Here is a 7,561-nt window from a genome sequence, read left to right on the forward strand (position 1 = left end):
TCTCCTGGAAAAACCCTGTTGAATTAAATTTCATATCTTTGGAGTCCACTGTATTAAATGACTGCCCTATGTACCCTTGTGGGCCAGGAATTGTATGTATTTCCATGGGGGAGGGCAACTACATTTCCACCAGGAACTGAGAACAGTGTTCAGGCAAATTCACCCAGGCTGTGACACCTGCAGACAAGCCCCACCCCCTGGAGAGGTTGGCATGGACTGGTTCAGACTGGATTTTTCAGGGACCAGCAGACAAAGAAAGGATTTTTGGATATACAGCCTGGTTTCATGGGCGGCAGGTGAAGCTTCCCCAGAGAGAGGCTAGCTCCCTGTCCCACCTCTTTTGGCCCAAGCCCCGTCCACACTCCGCCCAGGCCCCGCCCCTGCTTTGCCCTAGGCCCTGCCCCCTCCCTGCTTGGCCCCTCCCACAGCCGCTCAATGCGTCCCTCCCCACTCGCCGCAAGATCCACCCCACGCGCCCGCTGCGAGACCCAGCCTGCCTGCCCTCTTCACACCCCCACGTGCCCACCGCTCGCCATGTCCCTCCCCATCCCTTCGCCCCCTGCGGGTTGCAGGGGGGTGAGGAGGAGGGACGTGGTGAGAGGTGGGGACCTCGGGGGCGGGAGGGGAGGGGAGGAGAAAGATTGACCAGGCAGCAGCAGCAGGCGGTGGGGACCTCGGGGAAGGGGCGGAGCAGGGAGGGGAAGAGGCGGGGTCACTATGGCCCAGGTATCTGTCTTTTGCTGTGGAATTCACAGTATAGTCAGGGAGCTGTGCACTGGAAATACCCCAGTCAGCATGGGCAGCGGGTATCATAGGCCAGGGCGGGGCTGTGCCTCCCCAAACAGCCTGGCATGGCCCCGCCCCCAGGAGTGAGTTCCCATTGTTGCTGGGGCCGGACGGCCTGCCACCTGGGACTTGGGGAGGCTGGGGCTGGCTGGGGCCCGCCCGGCGCTCCGGGGCTGAGGTCGGAGGCACTGCAGTTGCGCCGCCTGCTCCATGCTCTGGGGCTGGGGTCGGGGGGGTCAGCAGCCATGATGGGGGTGTTCTGGCGGGGGGAGGGGGTGAAAGGGGAAAGGGAGGGATGCGGTCTCAGGCAGAAGGGGAGGGGCTGGGGACGAGCCTCCCCCAATGGCCAGTTCATCTGCCCCCCATGCCAGACAGGAGGGAGAAAGCCATGGTCTGCCCCCAAGAGGTGACAGCTGAGGAGCCTGGAGCCTAGAGTGGACCACGGAGGAGGAATACAGGGTGTGACAGGACCTGTGACAGGAATCTTGTGTGGGATGAAATGCCATGATTCAGTGAGAGAGTCTCCAAGAGCTGAAATCACACATGCTGAATACATAAACCTGACATTGTACTTCCCTAGATTTTCACTGTCTGGCTAGCTATTAATGGTGGACCCATAACCCGGGTACCTAGCACTTCGGGAAAGAAGAGCTTTGTTTATACTCAAACTCCTGAAATAATTGCTGCTGCATTGTGGCACAGATCTCTTATAGGAATCAAAGGGACTCCATCAGCTTGAAAAACGAGGTTAAAAGGAGCATGCAGTAAAAGTTAAAACCCCACAGAAACCAGTCAGATGCAGGAATGGGATGGGGGGAAATTATAATGCAATGGTGTACCTTCACCTGGATCCTGTATTCTGTGCTGGCCACTCCATTTCCAGAGGGTTAGAGCTTGAATGCGGCGGGGGGGAGGGGGCGGGACGTGAATGAAAATAAACAGGGAACAGGACAGCTGGCTCCAAAGAGGATGAAAATGCTCACAGATTGACACGGCATGGGCGGTAGAGGCAAAGAACCAAGAAACAGTGAAAATGTGACAAGAAATAGAGGGGAAAAAAAACAAAAAACCATGGTGTTCCCTCCAACTCCCAGCCCAACTATATGCACATGCAGGACAACAAGAAGCCAGAAAGGCCATGCCAGAACTGTCCACAACTCAGCTCAAACTGCACCTCTCTCCTGGGTTCATAATAAACCCAAAGTGATGTGTTTCCCATGGATGAACAAAGTCTTAAATCAACTAAGACTCACTCATAAGCCTTATGATTCCAGCGACCCCACAGACAAACCTGGACTGGGTGCCACATTTGAAACCCAAACTCCTCAGTAGGAGAGGTTCCCATGTATTCGTGCGGTTGTCTCTTTTAAGCCCGAGCAGTTAGCCAATATCCAGGGCCTTGCTGAGTTATTTTCATTGGGGAAGAAATGGATGCTACGAGTCAGTGGTTTCTTTGGTGCAATCTTGTTTATTTATGGAGAATGTCCACATGGTCTTTTTTCCCCTGAACAGAATAGAGGCAAACAACAACAGGAGGCACTGTGCTTTATAGAAATTATAGCAACAGGAAGGAGCTAAATCCCCAAATGTGGTAAATCACTCCCTGTCCACTGGAGTCAATGGGCCACATCCCCTTCTTCTTCTTATGTGGCATCTCCATCACTGGAGGTTTGCAACCATGGTAGCCCATTCTATATGATTCCCTGCTCTCTTTGTGGATGAATAGCCCTTTTGATCCAGCCAGGATACCACATCATCCCGCTAAGATCTTTTGTTTCTGCCTCGTGTTCTTCTGTCATCAACTTTCCCTTCCATTGCCCATAAATAGGCGTTGCCCGCTCAGCCTCTTAAAATGTGCTCTGTGAATTGAATCTTACTTTTCATGAGTGGTGACTAGTGTTTGCTGAGTTCCAATCATCTCCAGCACTTTTTTTGGTTGTTAGGCAATCTATCCATGATATAGAAAAATTCTTCTATAACACCATAATTCAAAGGACTGTAATTTCTTTATTATCGATTGTTTGAATGTCCATGTTTCACAGCTGTAATTTGACACAGACCAAAAGCTTCTAAGAGTTAGAATTTATCTTCAGATTTATGTTCCTTCTCATCAGATGTTTATTCTTCCGGAATGTCTCCTTCACTTTTGCTATCCTGGTGATGACTTTACTATCCGATCTTCAATCTTCTGTAATGATGCTTCCCAAGTAGCAATAATTTCTCACTTGCTGTACAGCTGTGTCATTCACTGGAATCTCATGTATTTTCCCAGGATCCTTGCATACCACCATATTTTTTTTCTTGTCCACATTCCATGCTAACCCGTATTCACATATCATCTCCACTAACTTCATCAGACCTTCTGAAATCAGCTACCAGCACTGTGTCATCTGCACTGCAAATGTTGATTTACCCATTTTCCATTCATCTTAATATCTTCTTCTGTTTCTTCAATTCATTTAATCAAACATTCACTGTAAATGTTGTTTATATTTTCATTGTCTTATCTCACATTATAATCACCTTGTGATTCCAGTGTAATTGTTTTCTTACTTAGTGTTTGTATCCATCAGGCCACGTCTACACTACCCGCCAGATTGGCGGGTAGTAATCCATCTATCGGGGATCGATTTATCGTGTCTCGTCTAGACGCAATAAATCGATCCCCGAATCGACACCCGTACTCTATCTCGGCAGGAGGAGTAAGCGGAGTCGACGGGGGAGCCGTGGTGGTCGACTTGCTGCCATGAGGACGGCCAGGTAAGTGAAACTAAGATACTTCGACGCGTAGCTGAAGTTGCGTATCTTAGATCGATTCTCCCCCCCTTCTCCCCCAGTGTAGACCAGCCCTTATTAGTCTCTACAAATCTCAATATGTCGAGCAATTTGTAGTGGTAGATTCTGTCAAATGCTTTTCTGGAAGTCATTGAAACACAAGTACGTTGTTTTCCCAATTTCAATTGATCTTTCTAATATGAGCTTCAAATTCGTAATGGCGTTCAACGTGCCCTTTCCACTTTTGAAGCCATAGTGTTGTTTACGTATTTTCTTATCAATCTTTCCTTGTCTGTAGTCATTACAATCCGCAGCATTGTTCTTTTCTGGGATGTGGATGTTCAGTGAGACTGTAAGGTCTTCTGGCAATTCTACGGTGTCTGCCCACATCCCAGCTGGTGTAAAACGGATGTCGCTCCAGTGGAATCATTAGATCCCCAACTGGCGTAAATCAGCCATCGTTTCATTGGAGTCTGTGGACCAGATCCCCAGCACGGTAAGTTGGCATCAATGGAGCTATGATGATTTTCAGTGGAGGATCTGGCCCAGAGTCTCTACCAGAGGGTGGTTAGGTTTTATCACATAGTTTTAGGTTTTGTTGCAAATATTTTCAGTCTCCCACTCTGGAAATTATTTCCTGGTAAGATCAGAGATGGTCCTCTGTTTAAAGTCATGAGGAATGCTTGCATGTGGTCATGCCTAGAAAGGCAGAGAGCCATGAATATCTCCCTCTCCTAATTAACTAGCAATATCCTTGTGGCTACCAGCGCAGTTCTCTTCTTCCCTTCATTCAGGCTCTGAAGAGGGTTACTTCTAGTGAAGGAGGGGGTGTGGCCGTCTCTATTTACCACCACTCCACACTCTCTACCCTAGATGAGTCTAGCATTGTGTGCTGAGAAACCTCGGCTGTTCAATTACCAATTTGAGTAAGTTGCTGCTCCAGAGAAGAAGCTCGTTGTGGAGGTTTTCCATGTAACTTATATGAAATATGAGCTCACAGCTAGAAGGCGTAAATCACTTCTGACTGGGGCCCCTGATCTAGGTAATTTATTAATCAGTTTCATTTTTGAAATCATGCTGCTAAGTATATAGGACAGGGGTCGGCAACCTTTCAGAAGTGGTGTGCCGAGTCTTCATTTATTCACTCTAATTTAAGGTTCCACATGCCAGTCATACATTTTAATGTTTTTAGAAGGTCTCTTTCTATAAGTCTACAATATATAACTAAACTCTGGTTGTATGTAAAGTAAATAAGGTTTTTAAAATGTTTAAGAAGCTTCATTTAAAATTAAATTAAAATGCAGAGCCCCCCGGACCGATAGCCAGGACCAAGGCAGTGTGAGTGCCACTGAAAATCAGGTCACGTGCCGCCTTCGGCCCGCGTGCCATAGGTTGCCTACCCCTGATATAGGAGATAGTATTTGAGAAGAGTGGAATCTATGAGGATTTGCATTGTTCACTCAGCTTGTCATAGTTTTTACCTTATTTTCAACTGTAATGCCTTTCTGACTGTCTGTAGGGCACGTTTGGGTAGACAGTCCAGTTAGATGATGGCTCTATTGTATCTTTAACACTATCCAGTGGTTTTGTTCTATGTACCGACTTTATTCAGTGGACTGTCTACATGGTTTGAGGGCCTCCAGGCTGACCTGGAGGGGCTGTGGTTTGTAATTTTGCTGCCAAAGTTCAACTTCTGATTTCTATGCAATTGTATTTGTTTTTACTGCATCTGCCACTGCTTTGGTGTGTAACAGTATGTTCCATTTTAAACATTTTGGTTCCACAATGCCTCTAATTTAATACTCCAAATAGACAACACCAAGACACCAAGGCAAACTCCTTACCTGCATCTAAACTCAGTCTAGCCATAATCTTGGGTTTGCCTTACCGTAGTCTTACTTTCTGTCCCACAGGAAATTGTGATCGCTCAAAATGTGTTGTTGTTCCAAATTGGGGATGGGATGAAAAGTCAAAATATCAAATCTTTTGGGGGAATGAAAAGTTCAGAAAAAAGTTGATTTGGAAATGTTGAAATCTTGAGTTTCGGGTCAGTTTGACGTTAATCTGCACATTGTGATCAGGGGCCTTTCATTGCTTTAACAATTCCCTAACAGCGTCTTTGAAGCATGTCCTAGCTCCTCGGGCGCGGTCATTGCCAAGACTAACTGAAAAGTGCACTCAGAGAAAAAGAGCTCTAGGACAATAGGAAAACAATAGGAAGAATGGAAAATTGGAAGAACTGACCCTACTTGGCACGGGCCTTGATCCCTCACGGTAAAGCCCCCTTTTCTAGGCTGAAGTCCTGTGCAGCTGTCAGCCTGACCCTACTGCTCAACTGCTCGGGCTGGGATGCCCACAGCTCAGGTCTTCAACCCAGAGCCCACCCCTATGACAGGTAAGGCCCCAGAGGGGCAGAGCAGGTGGGTCCTCCTATGGGAGGGTCCCCAGCAGTTGCTTGCAGGGAGGCTGCTGGTTCTGAGGTGGCTGCTGTGAGAAGCACTGGTGCACTGGGAGTGCTCTCAGGAGCTGTGTTGTTAAGCCTTGTTAGGGGTGGAGTTAAAAGCTCCTTGAAATTGATGTGTGATCACTGTGAGGCAACTAAGGGGCCACACCCCAAAGAAGGCCTAATAGAGTCAGCCCAGGAATTTTGGCTTGTGTGGGCAGAGGGGCTTTTGCTGAGCATTGGAGAGGTGGGGTGTGTGTGAGTGACAGAGAACATCACTCAGTGTGACACAGCCAGCCAGCAGGACTCAACAGCAGCTGACAGCATGGTGGCTGACCCTGGGAGAAACCTGGGGAGAGGTTCCTGGGCTAGGAATGCAGGCTGCAAAGAGCTCGCTTGGTGCTGTGAGTAAATGAAGCTGTTTCCTGCTAGTTCATTCCTTCTGCATTCGGAGACACAGGGATTTGTGCAGTCTTTAAGTCAACAAACAGCGTCAAAGAAATACCTGGCTGTCACCACCATCTACTGCCAGCTGGAGCCCAAGCCCTGGGACTCCACAAGGGCAGAGCGTCCTAGATCCCGGGCTCCAGTCCGAACATCTACCCAGCATTTTCAGCCCTGCAGCACAAGCCCCAAAGTCAGCGGAGCCAGGCCATGCTGCAGGTCTTGTATTCCAGGGTTGATGCAGTCCAGGCAGGATCTGTCCTTACAAGACATGTGCTAGTGCTTCTCCTTTCAAAGTCCTGCCAAGGGGGCTCCCACTGCTACCCCCCCAGCCTAATACAGCCATGCTGCCAGGGCAAACCTTTGCTTTGTCCTTGTTCATGGGCAGGGCTTGGCCCCTGGTATATTTAATGCCAGTAAATGCCTGATCATGTGGGGAGCTGAGCACCCTCCACCCCCCACTGATTCCTCTTCACAGGTTCGAGCCCCAGGTGAGTGATTAAAACCAAGCATGAAGCCAGATCCATGCAGCCCAGCTCCCAAGTCACTGACCCCATTTGCCGTGACAGCGCATGTGTATCCTCCGGCATGTAAGCAGCCCCAGGTCAGCAGGCGCGTTTCTGCCCCCCTCCCCTCGCCCCACGCCAGGGCTCGCTGACAGAAACCAGGCAGGGCTGCTTTTAATAAGCACTGGCTCCGAAGTGACACTGTTATTGTTACCCGGGCCTCAGAATCTGCCACTAAATAAACAAGGTGGGAAGATGCCTGAGTCCCTGTAGCAGCGTGATTCAAAGAAGCTTCTCGGCCTAAAAATCCCCATCCCTCTTGTTCTTCCTCCTGGTTATTAACCAAACGCACGAAGACAAAAATCGGGAAAGCGGGTCCCCAAAGCCCATTGAACTGGCTGCCTAACTGGTGCCCTTAGACGCCGTTCGAAATCCCAGCAAATTGTATCCGTCTGTAAGCATTGCCAGGCCGCCTGGGTCTCTAGACATCACCTGCATTTGTCACTCATTCCATGGGCCTGAGCACCCTGGGGCTCACCCCCCCACAACACAGTTATACAGGTGCTCAGTTAGGGAGTGACAGAGTCACTGGGGAGGCCTCGCCTGT

This window comes from Chrysemys picta, chromosome 5 (assembly GCF_011386835.1).
Source record: "Chrysemys picta bellii isolate R12L10 chromosome 5, ASM1138683v2, whole genome shotgun sequence".
NCBI lineage: Eukaryota > Metazoa > Chordata > Testudines > Emydidae > Chrysemys > Chrysemys picta.